This window comes from Panthera tigris, chromosome B2 (assembly GCF_018350195.1).
Source record: "Panthera tigris isolate Pti1 chromosome B2, P.tigris_Pti1_mat1.1, whole genome shotgun sequence".
Classification (NCBI taxonomy): Eukaryota; Metazoa; Chordata; class Mammalia; order Carnivora; family Felidae; genus Panthera; species Panthera tigris.
The window spans coordinates 39,885,568-39,898,284 of record NC_056664.1 but is presented as its reverse complement, the minus strand read 5'-3'; the positions used below and the strand labels follow the sequence as shown (position 1 = coordinate 39,898,284).

At 39.7% G+C, this 12,717-nt stretch overlaps 1 protein-coding gene across 12 annotated transcripts in view; it reads left to right on the top strand.

The window, feature by feature from the left end:
* The window catches only part of USP49 (ubiquitin specific peptidase 49), an 87,272-nt gene that overhangs the window by 53,489 nt on the left and 21,066 nt on the right, over positions 1-12,717 (top strand). The window contains exon 1 of one of the 12 annotated variants that reach the window (XM_042986349.1): positions 8,017-8,718. The exons of the other annotated variants lie outside the window; for them this stretch is intronic. The gene's annotated coding sequence lies outside the window, so the exon portion shown is untranslated. Of the gene's footprint in view, positions 1-8,016; positions 8,719-12,717 lie in introns of those variants that run through there. 12 annotated transcript variants of the gene reach the window in all.

The window sequence follows — 12,717 nt, the reverse complement described above, 5'->3', positions numbered from 1 at the left end:
CATTTCAGAATCTTGTAATGGACATGTTTCTTAAGTTTATTTATTTTTGAGCGAGAGATTGCAAGTGGGGGAGGGGCAGAGACAGAAGGAGAGAGAGAATCCCAAGCAGGCTCTGCTCTGTGAGTGTGGAGCCCGATGCAAGGCTCGATCCCACAAACTGTGAGATCATGACCTGAGCCTGAATCAAGAGCCGGATGTTCAACCAACAAGCCACCCAGACGCCCCAGAATCTTGTAATGGACATGTTAATGGCAGAAGCATTACTTTGAGCTGGCTAAAACCTATCTTGCATGCTAAATGTGTATTTGTTTCCTTCCATGTATTCATCAGCTCATCCGTAAGGTATTGTTAGGCCTTTGCCACCCTGGGAGATACCAACTAAGTGTAAGACAGAGCAACCCCATAGTAAAGCTGTGTTCTCCAACCTAAGGATTGCACCTTTGATGGTGGGTAAAGACTGAGATCAAAGACTTTAGCAGTGGTTTGGTCTTGGGATGGTGCATCTCCCCAAGAATCACCACCATTTTCCCTCGCCATCCTCTCCCCATTATTACTATTACATTCACTTTTCTCCTTCCTCTATCTTGAATACAGTCAAGTGTTACAAAACTTGAAGATAGGCAGTACTACTTTTGAATCCTGGCTGAATTCTTTTCTGTGTGTTCTTACGAAAGTTATGTAATATTTAACATTTAAGAAAGCCTCAGGTTCCTCATATATCAAATGGGAATAATAGTATCTTGCTGTTTTAGGCCTAGAGAAGTTGTGAATAATATTTGATACTTCACGTACCTTAATTTCTACTGATATTATTGTATAACCATTGTTCACATTTTCTCAACAGCATGAGAGCCCTCTTACACAGTATTTGATGTTATGTTAGAGTGAGGTAAAGTAGGAGAGTCTTAGGAATGAAGTGGGTAGTTATAAACCTGAGAATCATAGGGTCAGATATCTATCTCAAGGACACGGAAGACCCAAGAATGCTCTATACTACAGAGAAACCCATGAAGACCTAAGATAGGGCACATTTTGGGGCACCTGGGTGGCTCAGTCAGTTAAGCATCTGACCCTTGATTTCGGATCAGGTCATGATTTCATGGTCATGAGATTGAGCTCCACATCTAGCTAGCGCAGAGCCTTTCTTGAGATATTCTCTCTCTCTCTCTCTCTCTCTCTCTCTCTCTCTCTCTCTCTGTCTCTCTGTCTCCCTCTCTCTCTGTCTCCCTCTCTCTCCCTTTCTCCCTTTGTCTCTGCCCTTCTTGCACTCATGCACGTGCGTGTGCTCTCTCTTTCTCTCTCTTAAAATAAATAAACTTTAAAAAAATAAGGTAGGACCCATTTCCTTTAGTTGCCCACATTGATTTCTTCCTAGTGATGGGCATGTGTGTTTAAATATTTTTAGCTATTCAGATATGTGAGCATTTGACTTTAAAGCACTGTTTGTTGATATGCTAGTAGACCTGCTAATATATTCAACACAGTCTTCCAGTTCTGCCTCATTTTAGCATCATTGGCAGTGTTTTGTGAAGAGGGCAGAATTCTACAATAGCTTTTGAGGAGACATTGCCAACACCATTGAAAGCAGATACTGAATAGTCTGGGTCAGGTTAATAAATGGGGTTTTCCAGATGAACTGTCAGCCACTCTTTATCACTTGGCCCTTTGTAGCATATAGAAATCTTGCTACTATTTCTTCCATTTTCCTTAAATCTATACTGTAATAATCTTGTCCACATCTGCCTTATTTGAGCCCGTATTCTCACCTGTGATGTATGGCAGGTTGTAAGGAGACTCTCAATCATACCAATAGAGCTAGAGAGCTGTGGTTTTCATGTGGAATTTTTTTTTAATGTTTGTTTATTAAAAAAAAATTTTAATGTTTTATTTTTGAGAGAGAGAGAGAGAGAGACAGTATAATTGGGAGAAGGGCAGAGAGAGAGGGAGACACAGAATCTGAAGCAGGCCCCAGGCTCTGAGCTGTCAGCACAGAGCCTGATGCAGGGCTAGAACCCATGAACCACAAGATTGTGACCTGAGCTGAAGTTGGACACTTAGTTGACTGAGCCACCCAGGCACCCCTAATGTTTATTTAGTTTTGAGAGAGAGAAAGAGAAAGAGAGTGTGTGCATGCACACAAGCCAGGGAAAGACCGAGGGGTGGGGGCCTCAAACTCCAAAGCCCCGAGATCATGACCCCAGCCAAGGTTGGATGCTTAACCAACTGAGCCCCCCAGGTACCCGTCATGTGGAATTTTTTGTACTTCTTTTCACGTTTCAAACTGGAGTCACTTTCCAAAACCTTATATTATTAGAGTGTGGAAGAACCTTTAGAGCAATGTTGCATGTCAGTGCTTAAACATTTATCACCTATTATAACTCCTAAATTATTAATATTTATTTCAACTGTGAGAATTAATGAGGAAACATTTTAATTCAATAAACAACAAAAATTTACTTCCCTAAAAATAGATCTGAATTTTTCATTAACTAGAATTCAACTCAAAGGCAAATCCCCCACCCCCAAAAAAGGGAGCGGCAGAAAAGGTAACTAGAAATACCACATGATCTTTAATCACAAAAGAATAAAATATTGAACTATGTTTTTTCTCCTGTTTTAAGACAACAGAGTAGTCAATCATCTGAGTTCATTGATATTTTATAATGTTGCCAATCCTATTTTCACTGGTTTCTGTACCAAAAGCATACTTCTTGATACATCATAGGTGAACTATCAGTAAATATTATTTACTAGATTAATTTTTAGTGATCAAGTATTTGTCGCCAAAAATGCCCTTTTATGGAAGCTAGTATCTGTGAATAGCACAGCCCCTGGTAATAACAGTGAGTTTCTAGTTGAAAGAAACTAACTTCTTTCAAATATGTCACTTTGTTGGGAACCATCAAAAATGTCATTCTTGAGGCACCTAGGTGGCTCAGTTGGTTAAGCGCCCGACTTCAGCTCAGGTCATGATCTTGCGGTTTGTGGTTCGGGCCCTGTGTAGAGGCTCTCTACTGCCAGTGCAGATCCCACTTTGGATTCTCTGTCTCCCTCTCTTTCTGCCCCTCCCCTCTTCATGCACATGCTGTCTCTCTTTCTCTCAAAAATAAATAAACATTAAATAAAATAAAATAGGATAAAATAAAATAAAATAAAATGTCACTCTTACTGTGCTTGTTCTCTCTCTTTGTAAGAAACACACCATGTGTGTGGACCATCTAGAAAGCCAATTCTTTTTAAACATTTGACTTTATTGCCTGCACATACCCAGTTTGGGTTATACTAGGACCTAAGCATTTACCAGTACATACATACGTAGCTAGAAAAGTCCTGTAAAGTGTCCTGCAAAGGAACTGGAACTGGGGAAGAATCAGTGATGTGAGCAGTTGTCACAGAATTTCAACAGATGATAGTCTCTGCTTAATACAAACCCATTCAAATTACCTATTAAAGTGGTGGAGCTCCACCTAGGATTAAAAAGCAAGACTGGCAACTAACTTGAGTAAAAAATGCCCAGGAAAGATTTGGGATCAACTTCTTAGTTCTTCTCTAAATGCAGAGCCGTGGGTAAGGAATGGTAAAGAGTGGCACAGCCTTTGCCTGAGGGGCTTGAAGTATGGTTAGGAAACTAGGTAAACAACTGAGGCTGTGAGCAATGGGGCACTCTTTGAGGCTTTAAGGGGGAGATTCCGTGTGCAGTGAAGTGGCCAGGAAAAGCCTAAATATAGAGGAGACAAGATAGCGTTCCAAGGAAATGAGTATTCTCAGCATTTTGAGTAAACGGTGAGTAGACCAGTCTGACTGGTTGTTTACATGCAAAGAAAGGGTAGGAGATAATATTAGAATCTACTTTGGGGTCAGATTGTTTGAAATACAATAAAGGTCTTATAAAGGTCTGGCTAAGGGACTTGGACTTTATCATACAGGTAATGGCAACCTGTTAAAGGTGGTAGTTGTGGGTTTTTGTTGCTGTTTAATCAGGAGCAATGGTTGATGTTAAGCATGGATTTAGAAGCTCAGGAGGGCTAGTGGTGAAGGGAAGTGTTCAGTTTATTTCAAAAAAGTAGCATCACTTTTTGTAGCCCTAATGTAGGTAATTTTGTTTGTAGTTTCTTGTTATACTCTGAAGGTCAGTCAGCTTGCAGAAGTAGCACCAGCGTATCAGATTCTCCTGGCTAGCTGGCAGTGGTGCTGCATACTCCTTTCAAAAATATTAATTGCTTGCAGATCTTTTCTGTTTACTTCACTATTTCCCTTTCTTTAAAATTTTTTTTTTAATTATTTATTTTTGAGAGGGAGAAAGACAGTGCAGGCAGGGGAGAGGCAGAGAGAGAGGGAGACACAGAATCTGAAGCAGGCTCTGGGCTCTGAGCTGTCAGCACAGAGCCCGACGCGGGGCTCGAACTCACAAACCCAAAGATCATGACCCGAGCCAAAGTCGGACGCTCAACCGACTGAGCCACCCAGGTGCCCCACTATTGTTACCCTTTCTATCATGAATTTACTATTTACTTGAATACTTTCAAAATATAAACCAACAAGGAATTTCTATAGAGGTTAAGGTAGACACTGGATTCCCAAGACAGACATTCCCAAAGCTTGAAGACCTGTGATCACTGGGAGGATCTGTGGGTCTCACTTTTAACTTAGCTCCATCCACCATGAAAACAATCCTAAAGAAGAGAACCTAGAAGAGACAGCTGTACAGGTAAGTTTTACTAGAACTTCATGGGACAGATAAACTGTGGAAGAATTAAACTTCCCGAGAAGAGATAAAGAGGGAAAACTGCCCATCTCATTTTTTGAGGTTAGTGTAATTTTGTTACAAAAACAGAGACATGATAGAAGAAAATGAAAGACTAATCACACTTAAGAATATGGATGTGAAAATTATAAATGAACTATTAGCAAATGGAATGTATCATCAAAATACAAAACATTATGACCAATTTTTTTTTTTTTTATCACTGTATGGAAGGATGGTTCAATAGCAGAAAATCCACCACTGACATGATCCACTATATTAATTTTTAAGGGGGCATGGTCATATAATTTTCTTAATTAAGTTCAGAAGAAAATATTAGATGGAATTTAATATGTAGTCTGATTAAAATTTTCTTTTTACCAAACTAGAAATAAAAGAGAACTTCCATAACCCAAAGTTAACTGCAACCCCTTATGATAACTATCCTACTTAATACTAAAACTGTGGACCCGTTCCCTCTAAAGTTAGGAACAGGCCATGGTGCCCACTGTCATCCTACTATTTAGTAGTGAACTGGAGTTCCTGGTGAATACCAGAACACAAGAAAAAGAAATAAAAGAACACACATAGAAAAGAAAGAACAAAGCTATCTATATTTGAAAAAGATGTGATTATTCATAGAAAATTCAAGAGAACTGACCAAGTATTGGAGCTGAGAACAGAGTTCAGCAATTTTTTGGTTGAACCATATGAAATATTTTTTTTGGTAAAAATAATTACTTATCAGTAGTTTCATATGATTCAACCTAATATGAAAGTCACATTTGTATACACTAGCAATCACTACTTAGTAAATGTATATTTTTAAAAAGATCCCATTCACATAGCCATAAAGATCCAGGAAATATCTAAGATTTTTTTTCTTATTGAGAGAAAGAATGAGAGAGTTTGAGTAGAGGAGGGGCAGAAGGAGAGAGAGGATCTTAAACAGGCTCCATGCCCAGGGCAGAGCTCAATGCAGGGCTTGATCTCACAACTGTGAGATCATGAGCCGAAATCAAGAGTCAGGTGCTCAACTGACACTGCCACCCAGGTACCCCTCCAGGAAATATATAAATAAGAAATATGTAAGTCTTGGGGTTCCTAGGTAATTCAGTCAGTTGAGACAGGTCATGATCCTGGGGTCATACGTTCGAGCCCCACATAGGGCTCTGTGCCGACCACAGAGCCTGCTTAAGATTCTCTCTCTCCCTCTACCCCTCTCCCCTGCTTGTGCGCTCTCTCTCTTTCTCTTTCTAAAATTAAAAAAATACATATATATGTAAGTCTTGTGGAGGAAACATATTGAAAGACCTGAATAAACAGAGTGATACCATGTTTGTGGATGGAAAGAATCACTATCGTAAAGAGGTTACTTTTCCCCAAATAAGGTTTTAATTCAATGCAATACCAATAAAAAATTCAAAAGGATTTGTTTTAATAATTTTATTAGCTTACCCTAAAGTTCGTATTGGTAAAGAGGCAAAAATGGCTGATCTAAGGCTGCACTGAAAAATAATTGTTGAAGAAGGACAGTATAGAATGGCAAAATTTGTAGAACTTGTCTCTGTAGTAATCAGAAGTGTGATCATGAAAAGGGAGACTAGTCAGATAGGCAAACTGAACAGAATAAGAAAATAAATACAGATCCATTTTAAGAACCAAAGTGTAAAATTTTTAAATTTTTAGAAGATATTATAAAAAGACTATCTTTACTACCTTGAGTTAAGAAAGGATTTCATAAATCAGGGCACCTGGGTGGCTCAGTCAGTTAAGCATCCGGCTTCGGCTCAGGTCATGATCTGGCGGTTCGTGAGTTTGAGCCTCGCGTCAGGCTCTGTGCTGACAGCTCGGAGCCTGGAGCCTGCTTCAGATTCTGTGTCTCCCTCTCTGTCTGCCCTTCCCCTCCTTGCACTCTGTCACCATATCAAAAATAAATAAACGTTAAAAAAATTTTTTTTAAAAAGAAAGGATTTCATAAAGCATAAAATCCTAAATTTCATCATATGATTGCAGTAACTACATCTTATTCACTACAAAAGATACCTTAAAAGACAAGCAGACTGAGAGAGGATATTTACAATACATCTAATCAGCAGAGGTCTTGTGTCCAGAATATATAAAGAACTCTAATCATTTTATAAAGAAAAGACAAACAATCCAATTCAAAAAATGGCAAAGGTTAGTTGATCTCTTAGAATATGTAATGCCTATTACTTTGTTTCTGCCAATATTGGATATATTTCTGTTGATAGCACTTTCAAAGCAATTTAGTTCTTACTGGTTCTGAAAAGTTCTTATGTGAGTGCTGTGGTGATTGTATGTTTTGTCAATTCACAAAAGAGAAAACAAAATGGTTAATTGTTTGAAAAGACGTTCAACCTTGGGCTAGTAACCAAGCAAATGTAGACTAAAACAATGAGCTAATCTTAAGTTCTGACAGTAGTCAGTCACATTTGGTTAAAAGCCAGCTTTCAAATCTGTCTCACAGCTGAGCCATGTACCAGCAGTGTGACCTTGGATAGGTTTCTTTACCTCTCTGAGCCTCTTTATTCTTTTAAAAATGAGTTTAAAATCGGTTGTCAGAAAGAATCAATGATGTGCATTAGGTTTTAGAACAGTGCCTGGGGTTGCCTGGGTGGCTCAGTTGGTTAAATATCTGATTTTTGATTTCAGCTCAGGTCATGATCTCTAGGTCATGAGATTGAGCCCTGCTTTGGGCTTTGCACTGAGTGTGGAGCCCGCTTGGGATTCTCTCCCTCCCTCTCTCTGCCCCTTCCCTACTTGTATGCACAAGAATGTGCACACTCTCTCTCTCTCTCTCTCGCTCTCTCTCTCAAAAAACAACAAGAAAGGCAGTGCCTGGATATAGTAGTGTCCAATAAATGATAGTTTATTTTTTTATTAAAAAAATTTTTTTAATATTTATTTTTGAGCAAGAGAGAGAGAGAGACAGAGGGAGAGACAGAGACAGAGCGCAGGGAGGGGCTGAGAGAGAGAGAGGGAGACACAAAATCCGAAGCAGGCTCCAGGCTCTGAGCTGTCAGCACAAAACCCGACGTGGGGCTCGAACTCATGGACCATGAGATCATGACCTGAGCTGAAGTCGGACGCTCAACCGACTGAGCCACCCAGTTGCCCTGATAGTTTAATTATTTATAATGCAAGTTAATTATAAAAATACTGAAAAGTATGTGGCCCTAGCCAAAATTTGTCCAACTGTGTTCTACTTAGAGAGATCCTAAATAGAGACCTACCCCTGAAATTGCAGATAGCTAGCGTCTCACCCTCCCAGGTGGCATTACCTTGGTGAAGTCATAACTAGGTTCTAGACGTTAACTCTGAAGGTTCAGAATCTCAGTTTCGTGAGAACATGATAGGATGCCCAGTTTCTTAGGAACTGACTCATGTGGTCAAAATAATTAGAGTGAAGATTCATTTATAATGAGAAATACCACTGTTAAGCATGCTAGTACTTGAACTTGGTGGTTATTACATTCTCTCCCTGAAGGCAAGCTACATGGAAAATCAATTTTAGTTTTCTGTTCAAGAAATTAATGCAAAGGGAGTTTGCTGAATGGTTTTAGTGACTAATGGTATCTGGCCCTTATGTGACACCACCAGGCTCAAGTAGTTGTACTTACAAATTGGGGGCTTGCCTTAAGCCATGTAGAAAGAGTACTGTCTCATTATTACTCTGAGGATTCCCGCCCTCTCTTACCTGTGGTTTCCAGTCTGTGGTCAGGCACAGGCTCATATGTCAAGGACATATTCTCCCTGGCTCTCTGAGGTTATACCTGGGTCACTTTAATTGGGTTTGGGGGCCCTAGAACTCTGTAGTCACTCAGACCTCAGGGTTTTGGTATTTTTAACAGATGGATTATTGTGTTTACTACTGTTTTTTTTCTTTTCTAATTTCAATCTTAGAAGATAAATCCTTATCTACTATTTTGGAGACTTGATCCTATTACCATGTGAGAACACGAAGTTCCTTATTTCCTTTGTTTCGTGATTTAGTTTAATTTAAGAGAAATATTTTTTTAAGCTTATTTATTTATTTTGAGAGAGAAAGACTAGGGGAGGGGCAGAGAGAGAGGAGGGAGAGAGAGAGAGAATCCCAAGCAGGCTCCACACCAGCAGCACAGAGCCCAACACAGGGCTTGAACTCAGAAACCATGAGATCATGACCTGAGTGGAAACCAAGAGTCAGATGCTTAACCAACTGAGCCACCCCGATGCCCTTGTTTTTTAATTTGAGAGAGAGAGAGAGAGAGAGAGAGAGAGAACGCCTGCAGGGGAGGAGCAGAGGTAGAGGGAGAGAGAATCATTAGCAGGCTCCAAGCTCAGCACGGAGCCTGATGTGGGGCTTGATCCCGAATGAGATCCTGGGATCATGACCTGAGCCGAAATCAAGAGTCAGATGCTCAACTGACTGAGCCACCCAGACACCCCCAAAGTTCCTTATTTCATGAACCCACTTAATGACATCAATACCTTAATGGTCCTGTCCTCCTTTCTATTAAGGTCCAGGCTGTATCTGGAATACTTTTATGAGGCATTTTCCTTAACAGCAGATTCATAAGCTGGATTCTAATTAGAATTAGTAATGCATTAAATGGTTTCTTAGAGGTCTGTTGGTTGGTCTCGTAGAATATGTAACATTTATTATTTTGTTTCTGCCAGTATTAGACATTTTTTATTGATAGTTCCTTCAAAGCAGTTTAGTTCTTACTAGCTCTGGTAAGTTCTTTATGAGTGGTAGGTATAGTGATGATGTATATGTTTTTGATAAGTTTGCTGTAGTTGAGGTAGGTGATTAGTTAGGTGATTTGATGGGGACTTTATCTACCCTAAGCTATATAGCCTGTTAGTGACCATTAACTTAAAAATAACATACTGAAATTTACTGAGAAGTTGGGTTCAGACAACACATGTTCAGAAGAAATAAAAGATTTAACTTCAGAGTAATTACTTTTCTAATTATTCGTACGTATTAAAAGCTGAGGAGTTGCATACATTCCTTGTTTCATTATGCCACACTGATATAATTTGGTGGTTATCTACAGTGTTCAGCACAGTTACCACAGGCATCATGGGAGTGTTGCTGGAAAAACTTACAAAACTTGTGTTCTCATATTTTGTTTCAGGGACCTCTTTCCTTGGTGTCCATTACCCCCTTTGGGCTCAAGTCTTCCTTCTATGGGGTCTCAAGCAGATTCAGACTTTCTCTCCCTCTTTAGTTTCTTCCTCACTATGCTTACCTACACAGCACCCTGTCCCTCAGAGCTCTGCTTTCCACTTCCTGCTATGGTAAATTAATCTGCACTTAGTTGTTAGCCATTGATTGGCTTTGTGTGTTTCACTCATAAGATTCTTTATTTGCCTTTAACAGGGGATGTCAGTGTCTTATTCCAAAAGGTGTGGAACTCCCTGGCAGGGCAGGAGGGTTGGTGTCTTTAAGACAGGAGCAGAGGTGGCTGGGGTTTGTGGGATTTAAACTACATGAAGTTCATTGCCAGGGTGTGCACCGGCGCTCTTTCCTCTTGTGTCTGCTTACTATAGTTAAGTTCCCAGAAGCACTTCTGCTTTATTCTTATACGAGAGATGAGGGTTCATGCACAGTTCATGTCTTTGAAAAGCCTTCTATGCCTTAGTTGAAAGAAGGCCTCTTTTATATTTTTGCCATGCAGCACATTCTGTGGGACCTGTAAATATTCAATGGGCATACCCCCACTGGAGAGAGAGCAGAGACTGATTCTGCTTCTTTCATCCAGCTGCATTTTATGGTGCCATGGGTTTGTTTTAACATCTTAATTGGACTTTTATTTTCCTTGCATTGCTTTGCTATTAAAGGTCTTAAACCTAAGAAAAATAGATAATATTAGAAAAAAACTTTAGTTTGCTTGGGAAAAAGAGTGATTTTTCTCATTTTTAATATAAAAAAATCATCTAATTTTTTGTTTAAGAGTATTTTATTATGAATGCCTTATTAAATGAAACTATCTGGATAAAATCAAGATCAGACAGTTACTACAAACTGCTCAATTAGCCAGCCTGATTTTAGGCCCTGTGGAGACAAAAATAAATGTTTTCAGGGATAGGTGACCATGTGGCCAAGTCAGCCAGTACTTTGCTTAGAGGCACGCACTTTCAGAGTGCAGTTACATGGCCATCCCATTTGAGCCTCCCTCAAGAACATCTCCTTGAAGTAGATATTATTGCTACAGACCAAGAAACTGAGGCTTTTAGTGTGCCTTTTGTACTTGGAATAGTATGGAGGAGGGTCCTCCACCGTTCAGCCAGTTGCCTTCACCACCCCCTAGCACATGTGCACTCATACTCACTCTCCTTCAGGGAGGTTGGTTGGGTGTTGAGAGATCTAGTTTGCTGACCAGTAAACTGGAATAATGTGAGGAGCTGTCCCATGAAGGAAGGGAATGTCTCCTGAGAGTTGGGAAAGGAAAGGAGTCTGCCCACGGAAATCACTTCTATGGACAATTTTTGGTAATGGCCCCTGGGGAAGTAGAGTAGAAATTACCTTGGTACTTTGGCTGATATGAAATTTCAAATGATTGACACTTGACCGACGGAGGCTCTGCTATATTGCCACTCTGCAGTACACGGAAGAGGTCTACACTTCGCTGGTCATAAGCTTATGGAGAAGAGTGAGGGGGGTTCCCTGTGCAATGATTAGTGCTACTAAAATATAATTCCTTAGGTTCTCCATGCACCATAAATATCATCTGACTGCCTATCTCTGAATCTTCTTTTCTAATGAAAACATAATAAACCATGTATGCTCTGTGCTTATCTTCAGTCATCTTGCTGATGTCTGAATTTTTAAGACTGTTGAAACAGTCTCCTCAGTGCCATATCCTTTTTAAAAATAGATAACACATGATTTCTTTTTCCCAGAAGGATCAAAGGTTGATGAATGAGTGTCCTCTCCATCTCCACCCCCAGATTGCCACCACAGGGTATGCGATGTTGCCAGCTTCTTGTTTAACCTCAATGCATGTAAGAGAGAGAGGGAGGTTGTGTGTGTATAGTTGTTTTTTTTTTGAACAGTCATGATGGTATATTATATACACCATTCTGCCCCTTTGTTTTTTTCACATACTGTATTTTGAATTGTTGTGTAAATAGGTCTGCCTCTTTATAAAACGAAGCAAAACAAAAAACAACTGATGGTTTCTGTTGTAGGGCCAATTTATAATTTATTTAATCTGTTCTCTATTAAAGCGCCTGAGTGTTCTTTGTAGCTTCCAGTTTTTCTCCTTTTGTGTGTATGTAACAAATACCCCTTTGTATTTGATCCTTCTTTCTAGACATTTGTCTTCTTCTGTGCTCTTGAAATAAAGTGCTTAAAAATTGTGTCTCCACTCATGCAAAATATGATGGGCCTTTGTCCTAAAAGATGTGCTTTGGTGTATTGATGGGGGAGGCCCGGAACTAAATATACTGCTATCATTTTAAGAAACAGGACATTAGGAAGAGGAGGTTCCCATTTCTTGAAACAGCCACTGAAATAACCAACACAGGCCTCTAATCCTCACAATCCATTTGTAAATTCTAGTCAGATTTATTTTCCATTCACAGAAATTGTTCCCTTTTTTCCTCTACAGGCAGTTCGTAACGTATATATGTGTCTTCCATACAAATGACCATGTGTGGAAAGCCCTCTTCAGCCATGTGGGGAAGTGGGAGGAGGGAGATTTCACAATTTCACTGCCAGGGCTGCAGCTGGGAGAGTAATTCTTGGCATTTCAAGTTGAAACTTTGAATCAATTTTCTCAAAATAATACATTTGATAGTTAGCTTCGTGGTGGCGCTAGTATTCTAGTACTGCACTATAGATGCACGATGGGCTTTAACTGGACCAAGTGCTATTTATAACATCGTTTCTCGGAGAAGACCTATCCCAAAGTCTCAACTGGAAAACAACCTGTTGGTTGAGGTTTGTGAATATTGGA